The 26275-nt window shown below is 41.9% G+C and overlaps 1 protein-coding gene across 6 annotated transcripts in view; it reads left to right on the forward strand.

The window, feature by feature from the left end:
• The window catches only part of LOC139444216 (delta-like protein D), a 154754-nt gene that overhangs the window by 108292 nt on the left and 20187 nt on the right, over positions 1 to 26275 (forward strand). The window contains exon 1 of one of the 6 annotated variants that reach the window (XM_071225135.1): positions 14767 to 14976. The exons of the other annotated variants lie outside the window; for them this stretch is intronic. The gene's annotated coding sequence lies outside the window, so the exon portion shown is untranslated. Of the gene's footprint in view, positions 1 to 14766; positions 14977 to 26275 lie in introns of those variants that run through there. 6 annotated transcript variants of the gene reach the window in all.

Here is a 26275-nt window from a genome sequence, read left to right on the forward strand (position 1 = left end):
TCTATTATAGAGAGAGAGAGAGAAAGAAAGAGAGAGAGAGAGAGAGAGAGAGAGAGAGAGAGAGAGAGAGAGAGAATAATGTTTATTATAGTGTCACATGTTATATACACTTCATACTAAAACACGTACACGAACAGTAAAATATAACATCCGACCAGGTATGGTCTACGAGACACTTAGACATAAAAGCAAATTATAACGCCATGATCTGGGTAAGGTAAAACAAGACATATACTAACACAATCTTTAAAATTAAGGTTAGGTTATGAACACGCACGCTCGCACGCACACACACACGCGCCAAAAGTCTTATAAAGTCACGCACACAATCATACACAAACACCTAGGTACCCACATATTATATTTTCTATGAATAATATTTGATTGGCGACTTAGAATTTGAAATGTTGCAAAGACAATGAGTCGAATGAAGGCATTTGTTTCTGGTACGAGCTAAATATTGAAGTTCTGTGGAACCGATCTGGTTCCATATTTTTAAAAATTGGATACATTTCAAATTTGAATTTCACACGCGTTAAAAACAAGGGTATAAAAAGTCGACATTGTCACAGAAAGTCCCTATTAGCGATAGAGATGGCTGACATACCGTTAGTGCTGAGCCGGGAACCCGAGCAAACGGCGCTACGAGATCACATCCCCTTCTGTGGAGAGCTATTTGTTTAAGGTGAAACAATAGGTGAAATGATACACGCTCGTGTTTGCTATACATGCTGTGTTTGACAACTGCTGCTTTAGAGCGCGCCGATGTTTAGAATTCCACTTTGTTTCATCCCGAGTTGCGTGTTTACCGACTACGGGCTTCGCTACAATAACACTTTTCATGGGACGGAGGGAAAAAGTACAATAAAGTTTAATGTGACAACAATTTGCAAGGAGCCCACACATAGGGAGATGAGCCGCTGCCACGTTGTTTAAACTTGGCCAACCTTTGACGCTGGGAAATCTCTTGCAATACAACATCAAAAACGGCATGAGAAAAAATGGCAAAAAGAGGGAATATTTCTAGCGATGACCATCCCAGACGAGCGGTACAGAGAATCTGGTGCAATCGGCATGTACTGCGCATATGCAAATATATGTGAGGACAGTAACAGCAGAAGCATCGGAACTGGCTCATCATAACGCTAGACTAATTACCTTGAGTGAATATTTACCTGCTTATTATTAGGCCTCGGGCTTGTCTGTATGGGTTTGAACAAACATATGACAAATTGTGACTGTTTAAGTTCCGGAATTACTACTTTGTATTTCTAACGTAGGTAGAAAGGCGATAAATATGCCATGTGTATTAGAAATAGGTTCTGATTTGCACCATCACGGGCGCGCATACTTCCCTCTGTCCTCGTAAAGAGTTCGCTGTTCTGCTTATGACGTCAGCAACAGTGACGTTACGCCAACATGACGTGACCGAAGAGTGAACAATAAAAATAAAATATCATGAACATTATTATTCCCCCAAAATACAATTTAGCACTTATAAATAATAATGCAATATGAATTATAACAGGCATCACAGTGCACAGTAAAACAATATTTATAATTAAATTTTAAAACAATTAATCTAACCCGTGGTATTCAGGTGGGTACACAACATTTTTGCCCCACCTTTACATAGTATAGACCAGGTAGTTTTGTATAGAATGTAAAGCTACGACAGGGACAGCCCCTGTCACACAGCAGCTATAGGACCAACAGCCCAGACAGAGGTGCTATTCTGGGTATGTTGGTGGAGGCAGTCATGAGCGGAATGTCTGCTTGTAGACATCTCACCAGGGAACAACAATTGACAACAGGTGCTAAACATAGTTCGTTGGTTTGTCCGACGTTGTTTGCCCTCAAGGGTAGCGCTGTTTATCCCATTGCGTAACGGTTCCGTCACACACAGAGATGGAGAAAATGATAAGTGTTGCACATTAGATGTACATAACAATGCATGTTCACACTGTCAAACGAGACGACCAACCTTACCGAACACCTTACTAAAATAAATGTATATTAAAATATCTCAACACGTATCCCCATATGAACATTGCATTTTATTTTCAGTTGATTCTCAATCTCATTAAAATCATGGGTACAATGTGTGAAGCCCATTTTTGGTGTCCCCCGTCGTGATATTGCTGGAATATTGCTAAAAGCGGCGTAAAACCATACTCAGTCAGTCACTCACTCATTAAAATCAGCTAAAGCTTTGTTTAGCGGCAGCGAGAACTTAGATCTGATTTTAATGAGATTGGGTTGTTTCTGTATAGGTATATTACTTTTTACTATTTGAAGATTATAGATTTTATTAAAGTACCGTTCGCGACATCTTGATAAATGAACTATGGACGGATGTGGTTCCCATGGAGCATGACTGTTGGACAAGTGCATGGTGTATTTCATGATTTCAATGCTGCTTTACCGATTCATTTCTGTCACGAATGTCCATCTACTTCTGTTCATCAGGGTTGTTCCAACGTCGTTTACAAAAATTACTCGGCCAAAGCGCGTTGTGTTTACGCGCAGTCTCTTTGCACCCTCCTTGGCAGTAGGTCGCCATCTTGTTCCACGAGCAGAAGATGCGTGTGCACCGTGGCATGGCTGCTACCATTGTGTTGGCGAGAGTATTCATGAAGATTAGTTAGGATAACACCGGCATTAACTTCAATTTGAGATGGAGATTTGCAAAGTGTGCCGATTTGGGCGCGACTCAAGGCTGCATTGCTGAGTTAGCCGAAACAATGCGCGTAGACAGATCACGTGATCCACAACGTCCTACAAATATGTCCCAGTTTGTTCGTACCCGGCTTTCATATTCTTCCTTTGAACTACTTTTTTTAAGAGTTGTTTTGTTCTGCCTTTATTCTTGGCAATATTCGCAATCGTAGCATTTCAAAAATCCATAAAGTCTCCGTGACTAAACTGTTAATTGTGGTATACGATCACTGATTATTGTAATTTGAGTTTTCTAAACCCGCCCCACACTGGAGAGTTGTTGCACGTATCGCGAGGCAACGTCTTGCTTGTATATGCGGCATTGCTATGATGTTAGTCATACAGATAAAGACCCTCCGTATCGTTTAATAATGTGACGACGTATAATTATCAAGTTAAAATGGCAACACTTACCTCCACCACAAAATGTTACGATTTGGATGTAAACTCGATTTACCGAGAAGCACATTACTTAGATTTCACGCAGGCAGTAGCTTTCCTCCCAGGGTTTGTGTACTCCTGCATTCTTTTAATATTGACTTTGTTCACAAAACATTGTTGGTCAAAAGGGGGAAGAAAAAACTTGTTTATTCTTAAAATTGACAAGCATGTTTGGAAGTCTTGTATTGTGAATCACCTGTATAAGAAACGCGCTTTTTGAACCTCAACTCCTATTCCGCTTCGCTTTCCATTACAAGTTGTGCATTTACCCAATTAGATCATACTTGGGTGACAACTTTCTATTACATGTGTGAAGGTAAACGCGCTAACATGTAGAACCAACACGACGTCTGAGAGTATGGGCAAAGACCGTCCGAGAGATCGTAAGGGCATCTTGGGGTGTGACAAGGGGGTGTTATGTCGTCTTTGTTATTTGTACACATGGCAACATGACTGCGCTAGCAAGATGAACTTCATGTTTAAGCTTAATTCAGGGCAAAAGAACCCACCACAGTTGACCTATTAAAATTGGATGTCTGGTTTTCTTCAGAAAAAAGGTTATGCTTGTTTCCCTAACATCTTGTCAAAGGTGAATACTAAGTTAATTATAGAAATGGAGTTGCATGTTTTTAGATAATAGTTATCAATTTGAAATATTTCAACCTGAATGGAAACAGTGTTGCCTCAGCATCCTTTCAGCTGCGCACAATGACCTCTGGGATATTTCGGCTAAGTGGAAGATGTATGTGTGGGTTTCAAACTGTTTTTGCCTCAGTACTTTTGACAAGACCCAGGACAAGCCAACATGACATTGCCTTCTGGTAGAACATTATATCATCATTCCCCATTCCTACCCGTCGTACAACTACCAGACAGAATAGTTTGGTGACAGTAATTGCTTCATTAGCCTTCTACCTACCTCAGTGCACTGCTCCGCCTCGCAGCGTCCCCGCACACACCGCCAGATAAGCTGTAATGATGAGGATACGTTCTACTCAGTCAGGCACCTTCGTCTTATGACCGTCGCTAGTCCGTTATCCCAGCGACCGACGATGTTTTAGCCCTTACACGATTTAATTTGTTCCTGAAAATACTGAACAAAATCGTCTCAGGTCTTGCAAGAACGGTCATTCACCGGATGTTCCCTAAAAGTAATATTTGTATGAGATGTATCTGTAGGTCTTAAAGTATGTAGTTGCCTCACTGTGGTCTTATGCGTCAAAAGGACGCTGTGGGGTAGGCTAGTGGTTTAAGCGTTCGCTCGTCACGCTTAAGGCCAGGGTTCGATTCCTTGGCTGGGTAAAGTGTGTGAAGCCCTTTTTCTGGTGTCCCCGACCTGATATTGCTGAAATATTTGGAAAAGGCGACGTAAAACCGGCGTAAAACAACTCGATGACTCACTCAATCCGGCGACAGTTACAAGCCTAGCACAAAAGGGTCATTCAGTTTACTCCTTGTTTTTGGGTAGGGCTGGATTCACCAGTAAATCGTTACCGTACCTACACAGACATTGGTTATGGGCGAAATGATAACTGTATATCTAACGGGGCTAGCCTTTGACTTAGGCCTTGCAAGCTTAACAGGTCATTAGGGTTACTCCTGTGCTTACTTTTGTTTTAGGGTTAGGTTGATTTCAACAATAAGTTACCATAACTACGCAGACATCTTTGGGGGGAACTGATAAACTGTGAATATCTAACCTGAATCGCGGGTCACTGTGCCTAGCCGCAAAGCACGCGGCTACACATTTCAGTCAAGTCGGGAAGCTGAAAGATGAATGGCATCTTTCGAATAACCCCTTTAAATGATAGATGCTACCTCACGAAGATTGCCTCCAAGAACTAGGTTTTAGGTTTTCTAAAATCCCTCCTCTTCTTTGTAGAGGTTATAAGGATAAACATTTCAGACAAGCTACGTTTTAAATGTCATCTTTGGAATAAATGATAGATTCTACCTCGAGAAGATCGTATCTAAGTAGTAAGTTTGAGATTCTTGAAAATCGTTCCTCTTCCATAGTAGCAGTATCTCACACGATCCACGTCCTAATCTCGCCCAGTTTACACCATAAGCCCCATGTTTGTCTGTTGGGGATCACTGCGGCGCTGGCCGAGGCTGAAGGGGACGCTCCCGACAGGGGCCACTTAGACCCCGGCCGTCAAGTGGCGGAAATAGCGCCCACGCAACAACTGGACAAGGTGGATCTAGGGACGCGGTCTTCTGGTCGCGTTGATAGCGTGGTTTAAGTGGACTGTTTGTACATTTTTATATTGTAAATGAACATTTACCAAAGTGATTCGCTTTTTGGTATCATTGAGTGATGAGATTGTTTGGTTACTGTGAGAACGTGTACGTAATATATATTAATAGCGTCTTTCCGGATAGACAGACGCGTTTGGAGTTTGGATTTCGAGGGGGCAGGAGTGGTACAGGCATAGCAATTCGTTGTGCAGAGTTGCGTCCCCTAGGCATGTCAGCCTTTGAAAGACGATTCTAATCCATATTCGCGCTGATTATGTTTCTATGTTTGTCACCATACCAATGCTCATGGGTTTCGTCAGAGTGGTAAACGCATAAGACCTGCATCGCTTCGGACTTTCCGTGAAGATCCGGGGAAGATTAGATCTTCAGCAACCCATGCTTGCCGTAAATGGCAACTCTGCTTGTCGTAAGAGGCCACTAACGGGATCGGGTGGTCAGCCTCGCTGACTTAGTTGATGCATGTCATGTGAGTGGATCGATGCTTATGATGTCAATCACTTGATTGTCTGATCCAGACTCGATTATTTACCGACGTCATGTAACTGGAATATTGCTGAGGCGCCGTTAAACAACAAACAACATCATCATCATCATCATCATCATCATCATCCAATCTGAAGCTAAAACCATCTCACGAATTTCGATCTTGTCTTCTAAAGACGGCTCTGAGTTTGTAGGTTATATTTTTGATATAGTCGTTATGGAGTTCCTTCCCCCATTAACAGCCGACCCTTGTTGGATAACGGATGTGGTGATGTTGTATTTATCGATTAAAGGTAACAACCCTTGTTCCCTTAATGTTACTGTCGGGGCCACAAATAACAACAATAAAGCTTGAATAAACCCCCTTTTCTCATCAACTTGTTGCCAGTTTGCGAGTTGTACAGTCAACCATTTTCTCTTACAAGTAAGGTTTAAAGGTTTGGATAAAAATACTGGTTTATCGATTAGTATGCATTAATTCTGGTCCACTGCACGAAAGTGTCAAACAGTATTTACATTCATTCTACACCGAAGTAACCATCTCCAAATAGGATATTCCACACTTGATTATTTAGTGTTTACAGTCCATTATAAAGTCTTCAGTGTGGAAGCAAATCGTTAATGATATTCGGCACATCGTTATACCGGGAGGAGTATTGGCTGATGCTCTTTTCGCGACGGCAAGTACTTATAACGATACCGACCCTATAACGACCCCGGGTCCTTATAGTGCCCCAGTACCTCATGCTTGTCGTAAGAGCTATTAGAATGGAGGATCAGTCTCTGTGACTTGGCGTTGCGTGGATCGATGCCCATACTGTCACTCAGTGGTTTGACAAGCTCACATTGATTATATACTGACCTCCGTGATATGGCTGGAAAATTGCTGACCTGCCATGAAAAAAATATGCATTACACCTTCACTGTTAAGTTGACCATGACAATTGTGAACTGAAGTCGTATAGGGGTATTCTTACTGATATCTAAATAAATTTGAACAAAGAAAAAAGGAATATTAACTCCTGTTTATCTCTAAGTGCACGGGTGGCCCAGTCGTCAAAGGCACCGCCATTCGCTGTGCAGAGTTGCTGCGTCCCCTGGGCACGCAAGGAAACCTATGATTGTGGGTTCGAATCCCGGTTCACCCCGATTATGTTTCCATACCCGTGCTCGTGGGTTTCACCAAAGTGGTAAATGTCAGAGACCTGCATCACTTCGAGCTTTCCTCCCACATTAAACTGACACGCCGTGATATAACTAGAATAATGTTATAAGCGGTGTTAAACCCAACTCACTCACTCACTCGTAGTTAATATTTCCTTGGGTTTTGTGGATTCTATAATACTAGCTACAGGATGTCGACATGAGGTCGTCGTGTCCTAAACAGTGACCTACTGGAGATCTAATACCAATACGTCTGATTATATCAATGACTATTGCCGACATAATTGGTGACAAAACATGTTAAATATTTTATTAACAATTCTCCGGGTTTTATTGATACTCTGCACAGTGTTAACACGGCCGTGCAGACCTGCTTCCTGTCGACGCAGCAGGACCAAGCACCCGGACCAATCCCTGAATGAGAAACTGCTAACTATGCAAGATTTATGAGGCAAACACAGACCGATAACTCAACATTGTGCAACTTCGTCGGTCAGCTTGATCAAAGTTTCAAACTGCTTAATTATATTTTCATTGGCTACATCTTTAAATATTGAAGAGGCAGATTTCATTTCAAATATTTGAGAACACCCTTGGACATAATTGCTTTGCTTGATTAAACAGATGCATTGATTGTACGGAGCACTTAAAATAAATACAATATTGCACATACACAGAGGGCGATCATTGTCGCCTTCTGCAGAGCGGTGAGCAGTAAGACCTGCGCATGGTAGCCGTGTTTGCAAAATAGATGGTAACTATAGATGGATAGTTTAACATGTTGAATGTAATGTTTTTTAGTGTGTTCATAAGACTTAGAATTAGCATACTAGTTTGCCTACTCGTTATTAATGTATACATTGTATTTAAAGTAAAACCAGCCTCATTAATTTCATTTGATTATAATCTATGAACTGAGAATTTAATGCGTTCGCCAAATAAGGACCTAGACTCGTATTTCATACCTATCTCTTTAAGGTGCGTTTCTTCCAATTATCTCGTGGAATCCCACTGAGTCTTACTTGAGAGTCACGTGGCACCTCGGAGGGAAAGTCACGCGAGCTGACATCTAAGTGTTGCCCCCTACCGCCACCAAATTAGATTGGTATCCCCGTGGTATTTAATCATTCTCGCTTATGACTGGTGTAATTGTATAGGGAGTAGGCTTCAACACTGGGACACTCAGGACTATTAGAAACAGATGCTGGGTCCCCCAGTATTCAACCGGAGTGGACGATCTGCCCCTTTATGAATTGAGAGAGGGTCTCGTGCCTTGTGTTAAGTACCCGTAACCGTATATTCTTGGACACCAAAATCTGTCAAATTACCGGCTTTAATTGTCACATCAAACGAGGGATCTTTAAGGGTGTCCCAGTTTCAGTTTGAAGACCATTAAGCAATGATTAATCGAATTAAGATAAGAGAGCACTCGCAAATTTAATCATCCGATGAAGCAAAGAGAATCCCCATCATATTAAAGGAGTTTGATGGTAAGGAAAGCATCATGTTTCATCTTAATGTAAAGATAACATTTCTGGTCGTTTAACCTCCCATTCAGTCTGAGATTTCTTCATCAGTTCATCTATAGTATTCGTTAAGGAGAAATAATATACTTTACTCGTCTCTTAGAAAGGATCTGGTTCTAATAATACCAAGAGCGTTTAGTGCCATTCACCAATCGTCTTTATCATCCTTGACTACCAATATCGGCACACTGTAGCCTTTGGACGAGAGCTGCAGCGAGATTGTGTTTGGCCTCTGCTACCACAAGTGGGACGAAACGGGATCAATGCCTCTAGTAAACCTGTTGTACTGACAGCCTAGTAAGTCTTATTAATTGCCCCATCTCCTACATGCTTGCCCCGTGTCAGTAATGTCGGCCTGTGGTGAAGATGGCACTAATACAGTTTGATGGTCAATCGCCTTTAGGTGATCACCTGATCCGACAGCCTGGTTGTAGGGTTGCGCGAGAACTGAAACCTGTCTTCCCTGGAACGGTATCGTCTGCGGACAAAGATGTCGTCTGCTGCTGCTACCGGTGCGACTGGCCACGTGGTCACTGTTGTGTGGCGGAGGATCCTTGCGGGAATTGTCTGTTTGACTTGCTGCCTAGTTGATGTCATTTACTCTCTCAATATTTAGTCTACAGGACTAGGGAAATCGATACGTTTAACATCGTCAGTTGTACTGCGACAGGTCAAATTTTGAAGCATTCTTGCGGCTGACCCTTCATCGCTTTGTAGGTGGTGGTGGTAGTGGGTGGTGGGGGTAGTGGGTGGTGGGGGTTGGGGTGTGTGGCAGTTTATACTGGAGGCAAACATGTATAAGATCTATAGAGAGTGGACCATTGATACTGAGCACTTTGAAAGTAACCGCTATTATACATTGGTCTTACAGACTGACAATGCTTATTTGTTTATTTAGAAACGGCAAAGATTATGTAAACAAACAGTACTCGTTAATAACAAACCCTTCTTGGGTAAGCACACAGAATCAGTTGCCGTTTCCCACATGTTCATTCAGTCTGATTTCTGGCATATTTTACCGTTATTTCCGGTTCCCACGAGTTCTTGCGCAGAGAACAGCATATATTTCCGGTTGGAAAGGACGTGAAAACGTTGTGTGATGTAAGAAGCGCTGGTTCTCCAGCTAAAGCACAGATGAGTTCCTGTAGAAGGCGATGCGCCTGGGCAAGAAAAGATATGGTCCGAACCATGTTGTCTTGCTCTATTTCCTGGAGAACAGCGACGTGACAAGTGTAGGGTGTAAACCTATAACTCAGGACGCGTCAACTGTCAGAAGTCAGCTTAATTCATCCGCCTGTCGTTCTGTTAATCCGGACTCTTTGGTGGTACCTTTACATACCGGGATAACGAGGTTCCACTGTGCACGAGATTGTCGCATTGATGTCAAATTCTACCAATTCGCGTCATCTTGATTTCAAGTTCAGTTCAGTTCGGTCCCATGATGCCCATATTTACTGCTCAAAAGAAGTTAAAAACACCCGATATGACTACAGTTAACCTGTCGTGGCTGATGGGTATTGCGACAAACAACCGTCCAATTGTTGGTGTTCTTTACCTTGTTTTGAGTAGTATATTTAGAGTGGCCGTATTCTAAATGACTATCAAACGCCTTCGTTTTTAAACAGTTAAATCTCGACACAAATAGGTGTTAAACCTCGACACAAATAGGTGTTAAACTTCGACACAAATAGGTGTTAAACCTTGATGCAAAGACATGTTCGGGAAAATTCTGTCATCTACCACTGAAATAATACAAAGAAACCAAGACGTATTATCGTATTGTAATGTTTGTGACGAAGACTTGTATTGGTTGTTGCAGTTGCAGAGGGATGTTAGGCAGTAAAAGTTGAAGGGGGCTTCTAATACTATCTCATTGTTCGTGTTTGTTGATGGTCCTCGCCCTGATGGTAATGTTTATGACCTCATACACACATACTGACCATAATTACCAGCAGTACGACAAACATTGTTTCTATCCCGATAACCCTTATTACCCTTAAATTGCAGTATCATTTACTGCAGCCGGGGGGTAATTTACTCCAATGTAACCCCTACAGTTAATTTACGGTAGAGCCGTTATCGTCTGCTTTTGTCATTACTGCTTGCTTTGATTAGTGAAGCGGGTAGCTGCAAACAGATCACCATATGGTCCCTCAGTGCGACCATCTTGAGAGCCCTCAGTTCTGTCATCATTTCAGCTCGTGTCGTATCAGACTATTATGTAACTGTATAAACTGGCTTTACAGCAAAGGTCCATGCAGATAGCTGGTCTGTGTTTGTCATGTCGTATTCTGGCGGGAACTCTTGACTCCGCATCGTACCCAACAAAGCAGGCTATGTTCCGACTGACCGAGACGATTGCTAAGCTGCAGTGGTTTTGTTGTTTGGCGATAACGACGGATGACCACCTGGTAAATATTGAAAGGAGGTGGGGGAGGCGTGAGAAAAGGGGATCATTGTCCACTACGAGGGACCCCCAGGCAGCACGCACGCGCGTTCCTTTAGTTCGTGCCCCCCTTGATGTTCGCACGTGTTGTCTGTCTAGCATCAAAGAGATGCGAAGACTTTTAGGTACAAGGCGAGGCTTGTAAGGGCAGGGGGTGCATTTGTCGGTTGCAACACGCATCACAATGCTACTGTATGATATATTCCTACTCATGTCCTGCGAACTCTTGTATCAAGTTTAATGGTTATCTCAGGTCCGATATCTTAAGTAATGACTGATATTGACTATATAGAGATCCTTATCATCACTCATTCCTAACGACAGTCAGGGCGAAATTGCCATTGTATTGACACAGTCAAGTTCTGCCCATTGTTATAAACATGCCTATGGAAAGAGCAAAATGTTTTGAAACAATCTTGAAAATGTTGAACATTTCACGACGCCATTGTTAGGCTGTTCTGAATTAAGGATACGCATGTACAGTCATTTCCGTAAGGGGGGTAATGTCCAGAGAAGATATAATGAGATGATTGTACTGATTGTAATCGTCACGGAATCGCATTAACACTTTACTCTCCTTTACATTTCAGACTATGCATAATACATATATCTGTAATTAAGATCACGTCGAGTAAGAAACCCCGTCCCTCTGTAGGTATAGATAAAACACGGAGCGTACTACAGCAAATCTCGCCACTGGCGGTCGCTTGAAACATTGATGAAGACGCATTGCAATCTGAGCGAGGGCGTTGTCTGTAGCAGCAGCCACGGAGGAAGCTCGGGAAAATCGCTCCACGGGAGTTACCGAACAACCTCCATGTTGATTCTACCTGGCGGTGACGTCATTGCTGGAACATCTGGCTGGCTAGTTCACATTCATGTCGTGGTTGTGATGAAATATATGTCGTCCCTTGATTAAACTTGAGACGAGTTTCATCACCACTGTCTGTCATCAGAGACTCAAGCCTGTCTTACAAGTAGCCTTCCAAAATGACGTTAATACACGTCGAACCATGAACTATTCCAAACGTCTTAGCATCTCCAGGTCCAAGTGGAAAGTCCCTGAATATTGATGTTGAATCTAATCCGTATCCGTTCACAAACAGGATAATGATGAGTGTATTATTATGTTCAGATATTTTCGCCCAGGTATCTTACAGTATTGGGGGCGGTCGGGTAGCCTAGTGGTTAAAGCGTTCGCTCGTCACGCTGAACACCAAGGTTCGATTCCCGACATGGGTACAATATGTGAAGCCTATTTGTGGTGACCCCCGCCGTGATATTGCTGGAATATTGCTAAAAGCGGCGTAAAACCATACTCACTCACTCTCTCTTACAGTAATGTATGATTGTGGTAGAAATTCACTCTGATTAGATTTTATGTTTCTCAGCACCATACCGTGCTCGTAGGTTTTTAGCAAAGTGGTATACGTCTAAGACCGGCATCACTTCGGGCGTTCCTTCCTCATTAAACTGACACCCCGTGATATTTAAAGGGTGTGAAACCAAACTTACTCACTATTAAAGCATAAAGGCTCTTCGTGATATGATCCTAAATGTACATGACAATTGTACATCAATGTGATGGCGTTTATTCTGTCAGGAAGGTACAGAAATGCAACATTCGGACATCTGCCCATAGGTGTGTAAAACATTGGGGTGGTTACGAGACAGAACAACATGGGGTTACTGACGCAGATCAAAGGATGACATTGTGATAATTGGCCCCTATGAAACATTGTTGGGATGACTGTGCGTACAAAACAGTAGCACACGGATGCTTACAGGTAAACAGCTGTACCGTGGATCTCCATTTGGGTTGCAACTGACCAACACCTGCACCCCAACAGTATACCGAGGTTCCCACATACCGACCCAAATGCTCCCCCAGGAACGCGGCTCCCGTGCACCCCTCCATTTGTAATTAGCAAGCACCTGTGAGGTGAGATGAACCAATATTGTTGCATGGAGCTTTAGCACTCAAACATCCGTGATCTATTAGGTGTTCTGTCTGCTGTTCTCGATTGTATGGCTTGTTAAGAAATAGTTACGCCATTCTACATTGTCACATGCACCAGGGCAAAGGATTATTCGACCCCATGATAAAAACTAATTATAAACCAACAAGTGTGTGTATATATATGTAAAGTATAAACGGATGATACAAAGTCTCATAAAACGAACGGTTATTTTCAGTTAGTACTAGTATTTGACGCTATTGTTAAAGTAAACATCAAGATCGAAAATGTGGGAACTCGTTGGGACAGTGTTTGATAATCCAGGTTTAGATTAATAAGACCAAAACGTTATGGAATAATTCAAGATTCAATCAATAATTGAGAAATGTAGAGGTTCTTAAGACTGACATTTTTGCTCTGGGCGTCATGGAATAATTAAAAGATTGAGTCAGTCATTGGGAAATGTAGATGTTAGGAAGACTTACATTTCTTTCAAGACCGATATGGAATAATCCATAACTATAGCAATCGTTGGGAAATGTAGAGGTTCTCAAGACTGACATTTCTTTCAAGTCCGTCATGGAATAATCTAAGAATGTATCATTCATTCGGAAATGTAGAGGTTATCAAGGTTGACAATTTTTTCGTGATCAACACAAGGGAATAATTTGACAGTTGTTTTCTGGCATGCACGATGTGGCCTTATCGCGCACTCGATTCATAGACGAAGAAGATCGCCCGCGATCTGGGCACCAAGGTGCTGTGACTGTAGACGTTTTCAATTTGGGGAATCAGATGAGTGTACCATAAAAATTAGCTTGTTTGCATCCAGACTTGAAACAATCGCCATGTCCACAGCCTCGGAGACGCATGCAAATGTCTGTTAAATTTATCACGCAAACAGAAGCATGTTTGAGCACGGCGATTGTGCTGCCTAGCCCTCGGGGCAAAAGGCAGTGTCCACACACTAGCCTGGCAGTTGACTTCTGCTGAGGGGCGACTGTCGTCTGCTCACGGCACGTGGCCAGTGCTTACTCTTGGTCAGTTGACCGATTGTATTGGTCAGTCGTCGGTTTGAAACTAGTGGCTAATTTCTCCAACGTCTTGTAGGTTTGGTTTGTGTTTGGCATCCAGCCAGCTAAAGTAGACATTCTTGTTTATATAGAAGAGAAACCGGTCTCCCAAAGCGTGACATGGTGTTAAGAAACCTTGAAGGGAATGAAAGTTATATACGATACATTGATACACTACATAGCTGATACTTGTGCCAGAACCATGCGACATGAAGGCATTATCCATTGATGGAAACATCTGCCAACCGAATTGTATTATACCTATGAAATGATAATCGATGTTCAACAATAGGCATTATCGAACGTGACGTCATGGGTTTTGCCATGATCGATCATATATTGCAATTATCCTGTACAATAAAATGAAAAGGGCGCATTTGCTCCTGGTGCATGCTGGGGGTCGGTGGACCGGTGGTCGACTTCTCTACCTGGAGTATGTGTCGACCTAAACCAATGTGGCATGTATCCACGCCTTCCTTACTGAATCATTTTGTCGAGAGAACAGGGAAAAAATTTGTCTTTGCATTTCTATTGGCCCTTGCAACCTCTGCACCAAGGTCGCTGAAAGGTGTGCGGAACTGCCAATTTTTTTTCTACAACAATAGAGGCATTGTGCGCATCACGTGACATCAAAAAGTTTCTCAGCCATATTGGAATAGTATTTCCAACATCGGGTCGGAGATTGTCAATACAAACGATAGCAGCGTCGAGATGCCATGGCCTGGCGCAGTGCTACATCGTCCGAGCGGCCTCTCACCACTTGCTCTTGGCGTTGAATAGTGTGGGTTAACGTACTCCGAACCAACGACAAGTACAATGTGTAGTGTGGATATTTCCCTGATTACATGTATGCTGTGTGGACCTAACGTGCTTACTGGATTTACCTAACTCCCCTGGACCCCTGTTTGGTAGGTTTACACTGCATCTGACTGAAGGTTATCCGCCATTTACTGCCGTTGTCATTTTTACTTAATTCACGGGCGTTTTACGTATAACCTTAATTATCTTCAATGTTGTCTACTATAACCACATACCCGATTAATACAGCTTTGTATCGTTCCGTTACCACCTTTTGCATTTAAGATCTGATGTGATGTATAGAAATCCATTTAACTTTTACCGTGTGGCAGTCGAGAGTTTTAGGAATACTGTTATATGTATGGTGTCACTTGTTGGTACTGTTGTGGGTGTAAAGGTGTCACTTGTTTTCAGATGACCTCAGCAGTGGAAGTGCTGGGGGGGAGTTGACGGGTTGGGAACGGTTTGATCATGAATGTTTTCTGATGGTCACAAGTTGATTAAACACGATTTTCAGTAATGGGTCCCATCTTCAGCTCTCTAGGATACTTAATGTCCCGGCACGTTGCACCAAAGCGCCCTCTAGCCATGGGATACCCTTGATCCTACAGGGCAGAATAGGGTTACATAGAAGAAACATGTAACGTCACATATACGCTTCACGGTCATTTTAACGTGGAAACACGCTTGTAACGGTTGACGTTCTACATATTAGCTGGCACTTACTATAGTGACGAATTGATTTTTCATATCTTGTACTAAATGGAGATGTCCCGCTTGAATTAGATGTGTGCCATTATGCCATTGTGTATGTCGTATGTGTCTACATTCTGCTTAGTTTGACATCAACTATATTTCACGCGTTCATAATTTCTGATAATCAGACAGCTGTTGCAACATACTGTATTCATCAATAATTAAATTAACATACTATCAAAGACTTAGTTTGGTTTTGAGTGTTATAAATTTAAAATGCGTGAAGTTGTTTCCTTGTTGGTATTACGTAACGCAGTGGGTCTTGTAGAGGAGTGGAATCTCCTTGACTACCGCCACCAGCAACGTGAGCTTGTGCAGACTTGGGCAGCAGCCTTGTTGTGGGTGGTCATGACTGACACTATCAGTGCATCAAGTGCCACAGATGACGGTTTTATACGAGACTCTAAGATTTACTGGACTATCATATCCTGTCCCATGTTCTCGAATTTCCGCCATTTCACGATCAACGTATACGTGGACATGTGAGATCCGCTTTGAACACGATGACCCGCGTTGTATAAGGTTAACTGTTAACAAATACAGAATTGCATGCCGTACAAAACGGTTTCAATAAGGTTGTGAGAGATTCCATAAAGGAATGTTCACTAGCTAGCCTTGATAAAGGGTTTGGCGCGTTTACTCTTTTTTTCCAAAATGAACCCCTTGTGCTGACGCAGAGATTAAAGTTACAGACGGTTAAATACTTGAAATGCCTTTTCTGGATTCTTTCGATTCCATAACGAATATTGTATCGCATGTCCCTCCCATAAACGCTAACTGTAGATTTATTGTGAAGTAAATTGGCTTGTTAACAATCAATAAACGTCGACCTCTGCGAAAAAATGAAATTCTAATATAGAACATTGACTCGCATAAGTACTGAAGTAGTTACAAAATTCCAAACAGCATTTTGAAGTACGCATATTAATGAAAAGTATATACTACTTTTGGTATAAAAAATAAAAAATTACAAAAAGATTATGATTTTTTTTAAAGAAAGCGTTGTCCTAGACGCTGAAATCTGTTTTTAACTTTTGTCATATGTATGAATAGAATTTGGATAGAAAAAAACGCCCCCATCCCCCCTTCCCCACACGTATATTTCTCACAAGAAATGATGTACAGTCCCAGTATATTGGTATTTTTTAAAACTGTGACAAGAGACTGAAATCAGTCAAGGCATCACCCGAGAAAGTTCCCACGTGTGGAGGTAGCGAGCACACACGCGCGCCAGCCACGCGCTGGGGTCACAGGTCAGGGGGGCTCGCCAGACATCTGGCGCTGCGGGTAACGGTCTGCACCTGGCGCGCCATGGTGAAGTTGAGCAAACCCAGGCACCATTTCTCGTGTTGTTTCTGGAGTGTTTATGACAATTTCATAGTGACCTGCTGACAGATAGTATTATCTGCTTGGCATTTTTGTGCTGTTATTTCTGAAATAGTGACATTTTTCTGGTGCGCAAATAATCTTTGACCGAAGCTGCATAAAATTAAGACGATTTTCTTAATTGCATGAATTACCGAGGATTGTTATTGACAATTACATGTTACGCGTAAGAATTAACTTCAATATTCTCTTCATCAAAATATCAAAATTACATAGTTCAAATCGCAGGACATATTTTAAAAACCGTGCCATTTCCGAGAAAAGAAATATTAGAAAAAAACAAACTGTTTGATAAGTTTCAACGTCGGGTATTTACACATACCCAACGGTGATAGCAATGACTTCGTGCCCACTCCGTCACTGTCCACACACAGATGGGGAAATATTGTGCGACTTAACTATTGTGATCAGTAGCGTTGACGTTACATCGCCCCCGGCACAAGCAACGTCATGGCAACGTCCCCCCGGCCGGCTGCCTCTGCCTCAGCCTGCATGCTATGTACAATATACATGTAAATATTTGTAAACATCCGTTTGTAATGAAGCAACGGTTTGTGTTCACAATAGGGAAATTGACAGCTCCCCTGTCGAATGTGTGTTTTTGTTTGGGGCCCGGCTGTATTTGCTAACAGCCACTAGCGAGAGACATGGCCTACCCACAGCTGAGAAGATCCAGTTGTATAATCGTGAAACAGATGCAATATAGGGCGCAGTCACTTAATGATAATGAGTATTGTAATGTGGAGATATCTTGATTTCATCTGTTAGATATGGGCCTCTGGCTGCTATTTCGCCATCAGCCGGTGACAATACTGATATGAATGCAATAAACACCAGAAATGTTATTGCTCAATTATGGCAATAAACATCTTCTCCCGGATTCGAAATTGTGAAATGATCGACACACCCTTTGTAACTTGTACCTAGAGTGACAAGGTTAAATCTGTAAAGCATACTTAAAAATATGTATATATTACGAACAATAAACTACTTTATACTATCAACGATAATGTTTAAAAAATAATCTTTGTTCTTGGTATGTATGATGACAGTAAGAGTTCTGACCAATCATTGTACGCAACGCTTCTCGGACCTGATGGCATGGTCCAGTATTGTTTTTTGTTATTTCACGCCTAAAATGGCTGGTAGAATATCCGAAAAGGGTACAGCAAAGGTAATCCGCAAAGTGTGGGTGTTTTGAAACTATATCTGGTGTTTAAACGAGCCCATGGCCGGATATTAATACAAGCTATATATGTCTTTATAATAACTTTAGTATGCTGCTGTCGTGGCGAGGTTAGGAGTCGCGTGCCACGAGCCCATGTGTTCAACTCAATTTTTCCCAGATGTTCTTCAACGTGAGAAAATTTCGCTTGAGCGCCGAGCGTTTGTTTCCTTGTTTCCCGGGTAACACAAGGCGAGCCCCTTGCCTTGATCTAATCTTGCACTAATCTTCCATATTTATTATACGTAATGTTTGCACAATTTATATTTGCTAAATTAAAACTTGTCTTTGTTTACATAAATCACATATGAAGCAGGCATATTGTGAGATTATTTCAGCCAATGTGCCATTTCAACACATGGGATGTTTCTGATCACATTGCGAAGATTTTGTGATGAGTAGAAATTGAAATAGTCCTCCTAACTTGCGCGTTGCGTCTGTGTGTGCTTCGCGTCTTTGTTCATCTAGTGCGTGTATTATACAGTTTATGTGACGTCGTGTATTCAGGGCGGATTATGTGTTATTATGCCCTATGAATGAATACATCTTAAGACAAGTTCAATTATACATATTAAAGGCTCCCACTTTTCTGACGACTGTCCACCCCGGATAACAGTATAAGGGGGATAACTCTAATCGCCTTATCCACCTGGAAAAGAACGCGCTGGAATTAGTGAGGTGTGTCGAGTTGCGAATTAGGTTAAGTAAAGGCAGCACTCGTATAATCTTACAAATACGCCGTAAAACTCGGGTCAATATCTGTCGAGCAATCAAGTCAAATATGAAGTGTGTTATCCAAAGTAATATCAGAACCAACTAAAATCTGCCATCCATGAGTTGGATCATGTAACTTATAAACGCGCTTAGGAACTAATTGAAGTTTTCATTTGTTAGCTGAGTGATGATCTGGAAGAAAATCCTAATGCGACTCCAGGTAACTTCCATTACACAAATGTGTTTCCAGGAATCGTGACGACCTATGCAGTGCGTTGATGGAGACGGCAACTGTGTCGTCATGAACAATTAATAATGTCGGGCATGCGTTAAACATTATAATTAAAAGGAAACGTATTGGTATGCTAGGATCATGCTCCGTGCTAAATTAATTGCACCCTCGTGGTATATAAAATCACACAACCCAAACACGTTTATTGTACAACTCCTCTCCGGAGAGAACCCGTTGGTATAGGCAGTTCAGTTATGGCTTCAATCAAGCTTATAAGAGCCGTGTTACTTCGTACAGCAGTGTCGTGACTATTGTGTGCCTCTATTGACAGTTGTATTAAATCGTTATCATCACCATATACAAAGTGAATCTACCTCATCTACCCTGGCTCGGCTCTCTGCAATCGGGTTCCCACGCACTCGGAGTTTATCTCGTAGCAGTATGGCCGCTCTGTAACAATGGGCGACAAGCATCCTCCCAACGTCATCGATTAACCAATAATGCTGATTTCCGACGCACTTGTTCCAGGCGGCGAGAAGATCGATGAAATCGTTTAGAAGCCGATAGACAAAGAACCAGCGTGACATGCATGGGTTAATTCCGATGATTTCGCTGACTTGCTTTAATAACATTGCTACATGCCTGACTTTAGGAAGCGAAATTGAAATGACCATGTTTTGGTTCATTTATTGTCGTACATAGAGGTGTGGAGGGTGTTGACGACGCAACCAACAGCTAAGTATGTGTTTTTCATTGTGTGAATGGTTGTTGCCTCGAATGGCTGGCTTAGTGTGTGTAGATCCACACCATTCTCCATGGTGAGATTTATCAGTGTGGTTTCCGGTTGGTCCAAATCAGTGACATCCAAATGATTGACTGCTAGCACTGGATGCCGGGGTGGCTAAGCACTTGTTTAGCTATTCTCTACATTGGTACAAAGTGTGAAGCCCATTCATAATGTCCCGTGCCGTGATATTCCAGGAATATCACTAGAATCAGCGTATAACCGTACTTCGCCAGACACTGTACCATGACCCACATTTCACTGCATATCACACTATTGCCGTTGTAGTAGATTGACTCGCGGTGCCCAGTGTTCCTGTACACAAGATTAAGATGAAGTTCACGTCTTCCATTGCTGTAGGTTGGTTGTGGTATTGTGGTATTGTGGTATTACGTTTTATATCGCAGAAAGTTGGTTGTGGTATTGTGGTATTACGTTTTATTCGCAGAAAGTTGGTCGTGGTGTTGTGGTATTACGTTTTATATCGCAGAAAGTTGGTTGTGGTTGCAACTTTCTTCACAGAAAGTTGGTTGTGGTAACATGTTCCGTCGCAGAAAGTTGGTTTTGGTAACGTAGTCCGTCGCAGAAAGTTGGTTTTGGTAACGTAGTCCGTCGCAGAAAGTTGGTTTTGGTAACGTAGTCCGTCGCAGAAAGTTGGTTGTGATATTGTTTTATATCACAGAAAGTTGGTTGAGGTCTGTCATCTTCCATCGCAAAAGGTTGGTTGCAATATTGGGATATTACCTGTATATCACAGAAAGTTGGTTGTGGAATTAGATTTTATATTACAGAAAGTTGGATGTGGTATATTACATTTTAATTCACAGAAAGTTTGTTACCGTATTACGTATTCCATCGTAGAATGTTTGTTGTGATATTTCATTATGTATCACGGAAAATGGGTTGTTATTGCGTTTTATGTCATGGAAAGTTGGTTATGGTGCATATCTTCCTGAAAGTTGATTCGCTGTGTTAGGCGAGTGTCATTAGCATTCGCTACTTTAAGTTGAGGACGTGTCGTCTTTGCCTATGCTGTGGCAACGAATGCACAAAAGTTATGAGAACCAAACGTGACATTTCAATAGTGCACTCAAGCCCATGGGGATCTGTCAGTATCTGTTAATCATAATTTTCCAATTACTGTTTTAATTCGGACAGCTTTATATATTCACGTACATCGAATTGGTTTAGTTGATGCGTATAATTTCATCCCGAGAAATAAGTACTGACCGCACGTATACTCGCCACATGAACTAGCCACGTCATTACATATATACATACAGGTGGGATTCTAGTGTGGAGTATTAACGTTTGGAAGGATTACCCTATAGTTGGTGTCGTCACCGCTGTTAATATACTGGTAAAGTAGACTTATGGTCTGGGAGGGGCCTGTGGCGATCTGATGAACAAGCTAGCTGTGGGCTAGACCTACCAACTGGCGATGTGATGAACTAACTAGCTCTGGGCTAGACCCACCAACTGGTCATGTTCTGTTGCGGCCTGCTTCTCCACCCGTCAAATTACCCCCTGGGGTGGGCAAGCAATAACCTAGCATCACATCCTTCCGTAACGATCTCCCTGGGGGGTGAGGATTTTGTGGGTGGACGATAGTACATGCACGGTGTTTTTGAAGTATATATAGATGGGACTAGATAATTGTGATAGTTTTTCCTCACACCTTCAGCTCCATTCTGACAGAACAGCCGGTTAATATTACACAGATAAGCAAATTCTTACCCGGAGTGCCCGGATTGAGATAAGGCGGAGCTTTTACTCTTTTAGATAAGAGCATTTATCGATAACAATAATGTATGTATAGATAAAAAAATAATCATCACGAATAAAACTCTATTCTTTTTTCAGTCTAATATCTTATCTTTCCGTTAGATAAGGGACTAAGAGGCTCTCAATAATAATTAGTAGCGGAAAGTTCAGCTGTGATGGAAACACAACAAGAAGCAAACACAGATTATAATTTTACGTAGATGGAGTTAGTTTTTCCCCCTTGCGAAAATGATCTTGCGTTAAATGTTCAGAGTATGGAATTAAGCGAATTATCTTAAGAGCGGTATTGTGCAAGGGAGGTAACTCCGTTTCAGACGCAAGTGAGTATTTCGAGAATTGTTTCTCCCAAGCGATCCCTTCATCGCGATGTATTAATAATAGCTCATGTTTTCTCACATGCTCAATAAAGAATGCATGAATTATTAACTTAAGCAAAATCTTATATCTCAAGGAAAATGCTTAGTAAACATTTAATAAAAGAAGGGTAGAAATTACTAAATGTTCGGAGACTTAGACTTCGTGAGTTAAATCAGTCTTTTTCTGACGCTGGATTATTTATTAGCCATTCTGTTAGGCAGAAAATAAGGTCTTGCGCCTGTGAAGGTTATAGTCTAGAAGACTGAACTGTTTGTAATGAAATAATGGATATTAAGAATTTGTGGATGTAAACAAGTAAGAAATAATGCAATTGTTTCTTGACTCCGGACTTTAGAGACAGACACGTCAATGAATATGTTTATACAATAAATCACTTAATTTGAGCATATGGTAAGCTTAATTGCATTTAATTGTCCTATCGACAATCTAATTACTCCTATATAGGCATAAACACACACCTTCTGTATTGGCGAGTGGAGGCAATCTTTTTAAAGACAATACTTGTTTGTCTAGCATCACAGATAGATCAACAAAAGATACACATATTTATGACTGGCGTGTACCAGTAATCCCGACCGTGCGTCTACAACGTTGATTAATCCTATAAACTGTCTACAGAATATACGAAATTAGGATATTACAAGGCGTTAATCCCCGATAGAAAGAAACGATTTAATTAAAGCCAGCTTGGTTATCGATGGTGCTAGACCGTGGGGTCGTAAACCAGACAGCAGGGAGGTTGTAAATGAAAGCTTTTTGTAAGAGACACAATTTGTGTAGATAGAAATTAACTCGATATAGGTGGCTATAGCGGGCTCTTTGCATCTTTGGAAATAAACTTGGGTAATTGTAAACGATGACTTACAGAGACACTATCCATGTCGCGAGACGCGTGGCAGACATCACTGCCCGATGTTAATATCGCCCTGTAAAACATCAAAGGCGCCGCACGGCGTTAATACGACATTGGACAATGGTTTTAATGGGGTTGGGTTACCTTCTTTTCAATGTTTAACCGTTTAAGTGGCGAGAAAGCAAATGATGATGTATGCAATCATTTTCAAATCCGTTCAAATTGTTGAGTATAGTCAGCGATGTTTCGGCAGGTGAATTTGTCATTGGAAGTCGCCAAGCCCATTGAAGAACAAAAGGCGCCGCGTGTCGGTAGTTTAACTTTAACGAGGGTGGGTAATAACTATCTAGCTGATTGCAGGGTATTCCACTTAGTCGGCGGTGTTTACATTTGGGGGAATAAAGTATGTCTTTGTGGGGGAATTTGGGTCAATGATTGTGATAGGATTATCAAGCACACGGCAGATGCTGCAATAATAGGTAACCTATTAATGAGAACATAACGATATTAGTTCGGACATAGGATGATATATACACGACTCAGATATACACTACTAAACTACTCGGTTAAAGAACACACGATTATTTCGTATTACTATGACGGATTACCTACCTATAGTACTATGATAGAATCGGGCGTTTCTTAACTTTTTTTGAGTAGTGTATGTGCTGGACGAATTAGAAGTATGCCACTAATTGATGTTTCGCTCATGAAGGAAAGTCATTAAAATATAAATGCCATTACTGCGATCCATTTGATACATGATAGTCATAATTGTAATTTAATTATTTCAATGCAATAGATATTACCCTCAGCGTCGTCATATTGGGTTGGGTTGTGTGGAAATATTGTCAGACATCAATCATAGCGGGCATCCAGCTATATACCGTTATGTGTTGTAAACTGATGTTCACAAAGAAGGCATTACTATGTGTACCAGGACTCAAGCTACAGGCGTATCAAGAGGACATCCATTTCATGAATCGATGGATTAGTGTTATGCTATTTCGGCACGAACGAGTTAACGGTTGTTGTGATTAATGGTTTTACATAGACCGGCATCTGCCAGCATTAGACATAAGCATACAACGTGCACATGGGTTGTGGAGAGAACACCCAATGCCTGCCTAAGGGTGAAGGAGGAAGCGTTCGCCGGGGGACCTGCGTGTCCCCCCAACATCTGTTGCCGTCTTATCACAGATGGCTGTACGTCCGGCCTAACAGTTTCTGTCGTCTAAAACCCAAATCCGGTTAAAAACGACATGGAACACACGCGTACACCTTTACTGATTGTCTTTGTTCTGTAGGAGAACATGCCTGGACACACGACTGTCAGTCGCTTACCACCAGATGCCGAGAAACGGGAACACTCCTAGTTTTACTTGCAATATCACCTGTGTAAATTCCTTTTTTTAAGAATATCCTGTTGGGTTTTGACTTGTCCTTTTGAGCTATTAATTTAATTGCCATCGGTAGGAAGATCTTACCCAAGATTGGAAAGGCAGCTTTCTTTAAATATCTGCTGGGATAAGATTATACCTGCGTAATGCTAAACCTAAAATGTGAATCTTACTATACGAGTTTGTGAAATGAGAAGCGGTGGGGTAGCCTAGTTGCTGAAGTGATGGCTCGTCGAGCCGTAGGCTGGGTTCGACTCCCTTTATGGGTAACAGTATAAGCATGATCCATTCTTGATGCCCCTGTCGTATATGGCTGTTTTTTGTGTACACATTAATAATAGCAGCTAAAGGGCTTTAGTATATGGCACCGTAATACAAACCCAAAAGCATGTTTAAAAGATTCCTATTATATATTATTAATGTAACACTGATACAGTGTTTACCTCACTACGTATATATTCAGTACGTCATTGCCTCGCGTAACATAGGACTACATTTTTAATAGTTTTCAATCTTTTAATGATGGCGGCATGACAATAGCCTGGCGTCTACTGTTATGCGGCAGGTGCGCGCACCAAGGTCGTCACTAGATTGCTTGCTGGCTCTCGCGGCAGAGTTTTCCCGCCACGTCTCTGTTCTTGAGCACTTTAACTTTGAGAGGCATTCTCCTTGTCCCATCACAAAACCTCCGCACATTAACACATGAATACATAACCTTGGGCATTTATTTACTGCTCTGTGCTGCTTTCATAAAACGTTACCTGTCTCTAGAATCTCCAGAACATCTCGAATTACGGAACAGGTGTTTTCAGCCGTCATTGAAGAAGTTCCCGGTGTAAGAACACATCATTGTCCCCGCCCTCGCGCTCGGCATTGTAATACATTACCCTTGCTGTTGTTGCAGAATGCAAGGTGTTAATTTAAATTTTCTGGAGACGTATTTCTTTGACGAGTTTACGACGCTTTATTTTTTTTACGAAATTACTTCACGATGAGGTAGTTGTTCTGAGGAACTCCCCCCATGCACTTGTTTCGGTTAGAAAATAATTCCTTTGATTGACAACTCTTTTAATATCTTGATACTACCAATCCACGCGACATACCAATGCGCCGTTAGCTGAAAATCTATCTTGTCAGTGTGTACCTGTGCTTTTGGGTAAAAATCTCTTTGAAGTCGCCAGGTGCGCTATTACGGTTTAGACTGAAAACTAGTTGTTATCAGTACGAGACTGTCATCAGGAGCAGATGTTTAAACTGAAGTGAGCCGATCCCGCCTTACACGGACCGGTCTGCAGCCATTCGCTCCCTCACCCTAAGATAAACAACTCGAGGGATCCCGCCTCTGATGAATTATATCTCAAGCGAAATGACATGCTACACGCGACACGAGCTTGGCGCGTGGCAAACTGCGGGGCCTATGTACATCTAGGAACAAAAGACTTCTCCGAGCAAGTGGCGAAAAATATTTTTAAAAACACTCCAGTAGAAACGAGAGCTGAAAGTAATTATGTGCAATCTCGTAGATGTTCTCTGAAGTACATGTAGGTGTATTTGAATACAATTCACAATCAGCCTGCCTCTCAAACGGTTGACCCAGTTTGCACTAAACCTAGGTTGCCTCTAGTGAAAAAAAGTCGATAGCACTGCGCATGCGTATCTAGTTCAATTTTAGAAGTGAATCTGCGAATTTTACAAATTTTGTTGGTGTCCCCCGTCTCATCCCCTAGTTAGGGCTGTGAATACGGTTGAACATAGACAGGTGCGGAAACAGCCGCGAGTGAATAGGACGACCTTCCTGAAAAACATATCAGGTCCCGACACTGAGCAATGTTACGCTCTGTGGCTAACCATGTCGCACCTATATGCAAATGAGAATCTTGGAGGTGGCGCGAAAAA

The sequence above is a fragment of the Haliotis cracherodii genome, unplaced genomic scaffold, assembly GCF_022045235.1.
Source record: "Haliotis cracherodii isolate W230 unplaced genomic scaffold, xgHalCrac1.p SCAF_5, whole genome shotgun sequence".
In the NCBI taxonomy this organism is placed as follows: Eukaryota; Metazoa; Mollusca; class Gastropoda; order Lepetellida; family Haliotidae; genus Haliotis; species Haliotis cracherodii.